The sequence below is a fragment of the Bos mutus genome, chromosome 10 (assembly GCF_027580195.1).
Source record: "Bos mutus isolate GX-2022 chromosome 10, NWIPB_WYAK_1.1, whole genome shotgun sequence".
NCBI lineage: Eukaryota > Metazoa > Chordata > Mammalia > Artiodactyla > Bovidae > Bos > Bos mutus.
The window spans coordinates 43,312,400-43,320,131 of record NC_091626.1 but is presented as its reverse complement, the minus strand read 5'-3'; the positions used below and the strand labels follow the sequence as shown (position 1 = coordinate 43,320,131).

The following is a 7,732-nucleotide window of genomic DNA, read 5'->3' as shown; positions in this document are numbered from 1 at the left end:
TAGCCATGAAATTAAAAGACACTTGCTCCTTGGAAGAAAAGCTATGACAAATCTAGACAGCATATTAAAAAGAAGAGACGTCACTTTGCCAACAAAGGCTCTTCTAGTCAAAGCTATGGTTTCTCCGGTAGTCATGTATGGATGTTCGACCATAAAGAAAACTGAAGAACTGACGCTTTTGAACTGTGGTACTGGAGAAGACTCTTGAGAGTCCCTTGGACTGCAAGGAGATCAAACCAGTCAATCCTAAAGGAAATCAGTCCTGAAGATTCAGTGAAAGGACTGATGCTGAAGCTGAAGCTGAAGCTGATGCTGAAGGCCACCTGATGTGACGAACTGACTCATTGGAAAAGACCCTGATGCTGGGAAAGACTGAAGGCGGGAGGAGAAGGGGACGACAGAGGACGAGATGGTTGGATGGCATCACTGACTCAATGGACATGAGTTTGAGCAAGTCTGGGAGATAGTGAAGGACAGGGAAGCCTGGTGTGCTGCAGTCCATGGGGTTACAAAGAGTCAGACACAATTGAGCGACTGAACTGAACTGATGCAAACCAAATGCCATAGTCAAACAGTTTAAACAGGTGTTTATTTTAAAACAGTTTCTGCTCTGCTCTCCAGATGATTCACTTGACTTTGCTTCTTACCTGTCAACACCACTGACCTTTTGGACAAATGTAGTTGTGCTTCTGGATTTCCAGTGAAACTTTTTATGTAAATATACAAACCGAGAATTATTCAAACTATGGAGATGATATCACTATAGTGCCCACATAATGTGACTTTTAGGTATCTTCCACTTGATTCAGCATCAACATGTCTGTCTAAATGAAAAGAAGCGTCTTTAGGGGAGCCGGGTTTGGAGAGTCCCGGGCACTCGGAGAACCCGGGTAGCCCCGGCTGGAGCCATGTCCCGGAACCTGCGCACTGCTCTCATTTTCGGCGGCTTCATCTCTCTGATCGGCGCCACCTTCTACCCCATCTACTTCCGGCCCTTAATGCGGCTGGAGGAGTACAGTGAGTGACCTCTGACCCCACGCAGCGTCCCGGCCCCGGTGACAGTGATCTCTGACCCCATGCGGCGGACTGGCCCTAGTAACTCCCCCGCTTTCCCTCATCATCCCCACGTGGGGCCATGGACAGAGAGAAGGAACAAGCCATAAATCGAGCTGGTGTTGTTCAAGAAGACGTGCAGCCACCAGGGTTGAAAGTGTGGTCGGATCCATTTGGCCGGAAATGAGAAGACTAACACCACCTCTAATTATGAAAGTAGACAAGAGATTTCATGCTTTCAGTTCTGCAGCAGGTTCAATAAGTCACCTGGCTAGAGAACACTGGCTGAAGCAGAAAACTCTAGAAGGCCATAAAAAGTCCTATGCATGAGGAGTACGTCCCTTCTTAAAAGGACCCTGGAACAAATCATACTATTAGGAGGGTTTTCATGATTTGGTTTCCTTTCTAAAAATGAAGCTGTCTCACTCAGCTGGACTTGAAGGCTATCTACATATTATTCAGTCTCTACCTCTTAGCCAGCCAAGCTGTGATATGAATACAAACAACTAGTAGACTGGGGAAGATTCTAGACTATTTTGCCATCCTCCAAATAGGAAATTTCAGGGGGAAACTACCATATTGAGCAGCCTCATAGGGCTCTTTGAAAATGTTAAAGTTGATAAAACTCTTTGAGGACAAGGTACATTGTACTCTTTAAGAATAAATAGTTCAACTCAACTATCTCATTAGGACAGTTGCTGCATGTTGAGAAATAAACAAATTTGAAGCAAACTAAATGGGTCTGCATGCCTGTTAGAAATCATTGTTGAATTGACTGAAATGAAAATATATATATTAAAATGATTTCTCTTACTTCAAAAAAAAAAAAAAAAGAAAAGAAGCGTCTTTAAACAAAGAAATCTGTATTTCACGCTGAAAGTACACTAACAAATTTGTTTGAGCATGGACATTGGATTATCCACAACTTATGTTTGCTTTCCGGAGCTAAAGAATGTCTTCTAATTTTATTGCTTGATTCTTCTGTGACTCCCAATCTTATTTTTACTATATTACCATTTTCTTATTCTAAAACACTTGTTTATTTCTTTTTGGAGAACAGTATTCGGGTATTACTGTTTCAGATTTGTTCTAGGTGGTTTATTGTTCTTTTGTTCACACAAGGCCAAACATTTCTGCGAGTTTTCAAAGAGTAGATTGGAGTTCATTGAAAAGCAGCATTTTCTGTGATAAAACTCAGCACATATTAAAGATGTGAAGAAAAAGTCACTAAGGGAAAACTAAACTCAGGTCATGGGAAAAATGAGAAATTCACAAGTACACATGGAGGAAACAACATAATTACTTATTTGCTGGGCTTTTTTTTTCTTAGGTTTTTCTGGTCTCAAAAAATACCAGAAATGTATGTGGATCCAAAGGTAGATGACAATGAGGTGAAAGGTTGATGTTTGGATGTACTAAAGATGCACTGCAGTAAAGAAAGGATTTATTTCCCATAATTCCATACTGATTAATGACTGAAACTGTGCACTTGTGAAAATCGATTCTGGACAAGGGTAAAGACATGCATTTCTGAAAGGCACTGCAACTTCAGGAAGGGAAGATATACCTAGATGCAGGTTATAACTTTTTCTCTCTTCTGAAACAGTTTGTGCAAAAACTTTGTAGTTTTAATACAAGTTTAATCAATATCAGATCACCACTGCAGGGACTTCTTGTGTTAAAAATTAATTTAATTAGATATTTCTTCTCTGATACAGTTTCAAAGCTGACTTTACCCTTAGTTCATCACATTACAGATTGTTTCATTAATAGAAAAACAACAAAATTTAATTCTGTGTTACCTTGTTCAGCTCAAAAATGCACAGTAATTGTAGCAATTTATTATTGAAAATGGACTTCCCTGGTGGCTCAGTGGTAAAGAATCTGCCTGCCAATGTAAGGGATGCAGGTTCAATCCCTGGGTCGGGAAGATCCGCTGGAGGAGGGCATGGCAACCCATGCCAGTATTCTTGCCTGAAGAATCCCATGGACAGAGGAGCCTGGTGGTCATAAGAGTTGAACACGACTTAGCGACGAAGCAACCACCACCAATATTGAAAATAGAAATATACTCCCTAGAGCAAAAGAGCTAATGTATTCATTTGCTATTGAATCTGAAATTTTAAAATTTTTAATGAATACACAAATACTTGCATATGTATTTACTTGCCTTTCTGTATTCTGATCCAATGTTTAAAAATAGTCAGGCTCCATGTGAGCTACCAATGACAGCATCTTGAGTTATTTAGAAAGTTTTCATGAAAGAAAAAGGAAAAATTCATAAAGTGATTTAGCTATTGAATCTGCACAAGCCAATAAATATTTGCAAATTTGCTGCAATTCTTCTCAAATACTTTCCTTTCTCGAATATATTCTCTTCTAGTTCATGAGATTTCCACCTCCAACCACTGGGAAGGGAAAGGATTAATGCATAAGCCAGGAAGATAAAGCAAAGTTCGTGACTTAAAAATTTTTTTTCATTTTAAATTTATATATATTATTTTTTTCAAATAATTGAATTTTGACTTCATTACATATTCCACAGATTTTTTTTTGAGGGGGGGGGCCTGATACTACTTTTTAAAAACTATTTTTGCTTGGAGGATAATTGCTTTACAGTGTTGTGTTGGTTTCTGCCCCACAACAATGTGAATCAGCCATGAGTATACCTATGAATCAGCCTAGAGAGGTGGGATGCGGTGGGGTGCAGGACGGAAGGAACATTTTAATATATTTTTCCTGTGCTGGGTCTTCCTTGCAGGACAAGGCTCTTCTAGAGCTGTGGTAGGGGGCATAGTTGTCCAGCGGCAGGTGGGATCTTAGTTCCCTGACCCGGGTCAAACCCGAGCCCCCTGCAGTGAAAGCATGGGGCCCTAACCACTGGACCACCAGGGAATTCATTTGTTTTTTCTTATCTAAAAACAACAGAAAGTATTTTACATGCCACCTGGATGATGTGATTTTTTAACAAATCAAGTTGTAAGAAACAGATAAAAATCACAGCTAGGGAAGGAGAAAGTGAGGATCAGGAGAGGAAGTCTTTGCATAAAAAAAAAAAAAAAATGGGATCACAAAATTTAAAAAAATTAATTCACGCCAAAGTATCATCCATAATTTAAGTTACAATTAAGAATCACAGACAGCGCTCAGGTCCTGTCCTCCCCAGAGAAGCCTTCACCACAGAGCCCACCACCTTCCACTCCTCTCTCAGCCTAATTCTCCCAGATTCGGCCTGCTGGAACGCCCCTGCTCCGCGTGGCTCTATAGCAGCCTCCCTGACCCGCTCTGGGTCATCCTTAGTCCCCATTTCACGGAGAAAGACCGTACGTTAACCACTTTTCTGGTCCGCGGAGCCGGTGTTGCGAATCTTTGCAGACCGTTTTACGACAACTTGCGGCTGCGCGGTGCGGCTGACGGCAACGCCGCGCTGTTCTTGGAGAAGTCACTCCGGAGACGGCGTTGCTTTTCGGATGTTGGGTCTGTGGCACTATGTGGCGCGTCTGTGCGCGACGGGCTCAAAATGCACCAAGGGCAGGATTCGGGGCTCAGTGGACGGCCTTGCAGGAGGAGCCGGGAGCTCCGTGCGTGACCCCGCAGGCTGGCTCGTCACAGCAGCAAGACCACAGGGTATGGCAGGGTCCCCGCATTGTGCGGCTGGAGCCCCATCTCTTGGGCCACACCGTGGAATCGCGTCTTGCTGCAGCTCTGGGGATCGCCTAGCCGCCGCTGGCATAGCCTACCCACGCATCAGAAGATCCCATTGCCTTCAGTTTTCCCTTCAATGCAGGCAGGCACCATAGCCCGCTGGGAAAAGAAGGAAGGAGAAAAAAATCAATGAGGGTGAACTAATTGCAGAGGTTGAAACCGATGAAGCTACTGTTGGATTTGAGAGCGTGGAGGAGTGTTATATGGCAAAGATCCGTGTTGCTGAAGGTACCAGAGATGTTCCAGTTGGAGCAATCATCTGTATCACAGTTGAAAAGCCTGAAGATATGGAAACCTTTAAAAATTACACACTTGATTCTTTGGCAGCACCTGCCCCACAAGGAGCCCCGGCACTAACCCCTGCTGCCGCTGCTCCATCACCTGCACCTTCTGCTCAGGCTCCTGGTAGCTCATCTCCTACTCACATGCAGGTGGTTCTTCGTGCCCTGTCTCCCATCGTGACCATGGGCACAGTTCAGAGATGGGGGGAAAAAAAAGTGGGTGAGGAGCCAAACGAAGGAGATTTATTGGCAGAGATAGAGACTGACAAGGCCTCTATAGGTTTCAAAGTGCAGGAAGAAGGCAAAAATCATGATCCCTGAAGGCACACGAGATGTCCCTGTAGGAACCCCACTCTGTATCATTGTAGAAAAAGAGGCAGGTATACCAGCGTTTGCTGACTATCGGCCAACTGAAGTAACTGATTTAAAACCACCAGCACACCAGCTAGCCCGTCCATCTTCAGGCCACTGGCCAGCTGCTCCAGCTGGACCAAAGGGAAGAGCGCTCCTTAGCCCGCTTGCAAAGAAGTTAGCAGCAGAGAAAGGGATTGACCTTACCCAAGTAAAAAGGACAGGACCAGATGGCAGAATCATTAAGAAGGAGATCAACTCCTTTGTGCCTATGAAAACTGCTCTCACTCTAGCAGCTGCTGTGCCTCCCCTAAGTTGAGGAGTGGCTCCAGTTCCTACAGGTGTCTTCACAGATATCCCAGTCACCAACATTTGCCAAGTCATTGCACAGAAGTTAATGCAATCTAAGCAAACAATACCTCATTATTACCTTTCTATTGATGTAAATATGGGAGAAATTTTGTTGGTACGACAACAAAAAAGAAGATGCTACAAGGAAAAAGCAACATTTCCGTCAATGACTTCATTATAAAAGCTTCAGCTTTGGCATGTTTAAAAGTTCCTGAAGGAAATTCTTCGTGGTTGGACACAGTTGTAAGACAGAATCATGTTGTTGATATCAGTGTTGCAGTCAGTACTCCTGGAGGACTCATCACACCTATTGTATTTAATGCACATATAAAAGGACTGGAAACCGTTGCCAATGATGTTATTTCTTTATAAACCAAAGCATGAGAGGGTAAACTATAGTCACATAAGTTCCAGAGTGGCACTTTTACAATCTCAAATTTAGGAATGTTTGGGATTAAAAACTTCTCTGCTGTTGTTAACCCACCCAAGCATGTATTTTGGCAATTGGTGCTTCAGAGGATAGACTGGTTCCAGCAGATAATGAAAAAGGATTTGATGTGGCTAGCATGCTGTCTGTTACACTTAGTTATGATCATCAGGTTGTGGATGGAGTAGATGGAGCCCAGTGGCTTGCTGAGTTTAGAAAGTACCTTGAGAAACCTATCACCATGTTATAATTAATCCAAGAATTTCTAGACTCTCCTAGGTCACACTGTTTCATTCTTAGCAAGGTATAAATGTGTTATGAAATGGTGGTTCTCTTTATTTTAAGGTTAACCAGTTATTTTTGAGTCTGTCCAGATATTTGTAATGGGCATTACTGAATTTTTAAAATGCCAATTACATCCCAATATTGTGCACATTTAATAAACACCAGATTTTAAGCTGTGTACTCCTAGTCAAGGGGTCTGTGGCATAGCCCTTTGGTGGCAAGTCCTTCCACTAGAAACACAGAGGTAGAATTGTGGTTCCCTATTGAAACAGACACATAAAAGTAACCTTGATGAGACCCTGAGGTTTTGAATTTTAATTATCTCAAATGTTTTGATTAGATTTGAGAAAAAGAGAAGAAGTTGGGAAAACTAGTTCTCTTGGAGAAAGGATTTGAACTGAAACTTGATTTTGGAATTTAAGCCTAATTTGAAATTTTCTGTTATATAATATTGGTTTATCATGGATGGGAAACATGGAGAACTTAAAGGAAAATATGAGAAAATTTTAAAAGTCAACATTTTTATAGGACGGCTCAACCAGCTGTTCTTTGTTTATTTTTCCATGACTTCAGAAATGACCAGCTCCTTAGTATAAATGAGAATTTGTGTGGGTATCTATTTAAACAATTTAAATGTGTCATTTTGAGAGCAGAGTTCTATAATTGCCTCAAATAAAAGGATATGCTTATAGAATTTAACGGAAAAAAAATCACAAATAATATGTTGACATCATGAGATGTACTTACGTAGAAATGGACTAATTTTAGTTAGAAACAACACCAGTAGATATAACACAAAAATAAGTGTAAATGATAAAATAATACATTAAAAGAAAAGCCTTCAGCTATAACCTGCTGAGCTGTGTGTCTTGCAAGCCTTCCATAACAGGATTAAGCCAGAGAAACTGAGCTCCTGGAAGCATACATAATATTAATAGATGGTGGTGAGTATACTTTACTTGAAAATGGGACATTAAACATCAATATCCAACATATCTTTGGTACAATTACATAACAAATTGGATAATGCATTTAAAGTACATACTGATGTGTGGTTATTAGGAAGATGAATGCAAGTAAGATGACCATCGTCATCCTTGAGGCTCTGTTATTTCTTTTTGAGGCTTACTTATTAAAAGACTGACTCCAAGTCTTCCCTGGTGGCTCAGGGGTAAAGAAGTGAAGTGAAGTCGCTCAGTCGTGTCCAACTCTTTGGGACCCCGTGGACTGTAGCCTACCAGGCTCCTCCCTCCATGGGATTCTCCAGGCAAGAGTACTG

At 41.7% G+C, this 7,732-nt stretch overlaps 1 pseudogene; it reads left to right on the top strand.

Moving 5' to 3' along the window:
- Positions 1–4,542: 4,542 nt before the first annotated feature.
- On the top strand, positions 4,543–7,159 carry LOC102270972 (dihydrolipoyllysine-residue acetyltransferase component of pyruvate dehydrogenase complex-like; annotated as a pseudogene).
- Positions 7,160–7,732: the final 573 nt, after the last annotated feature.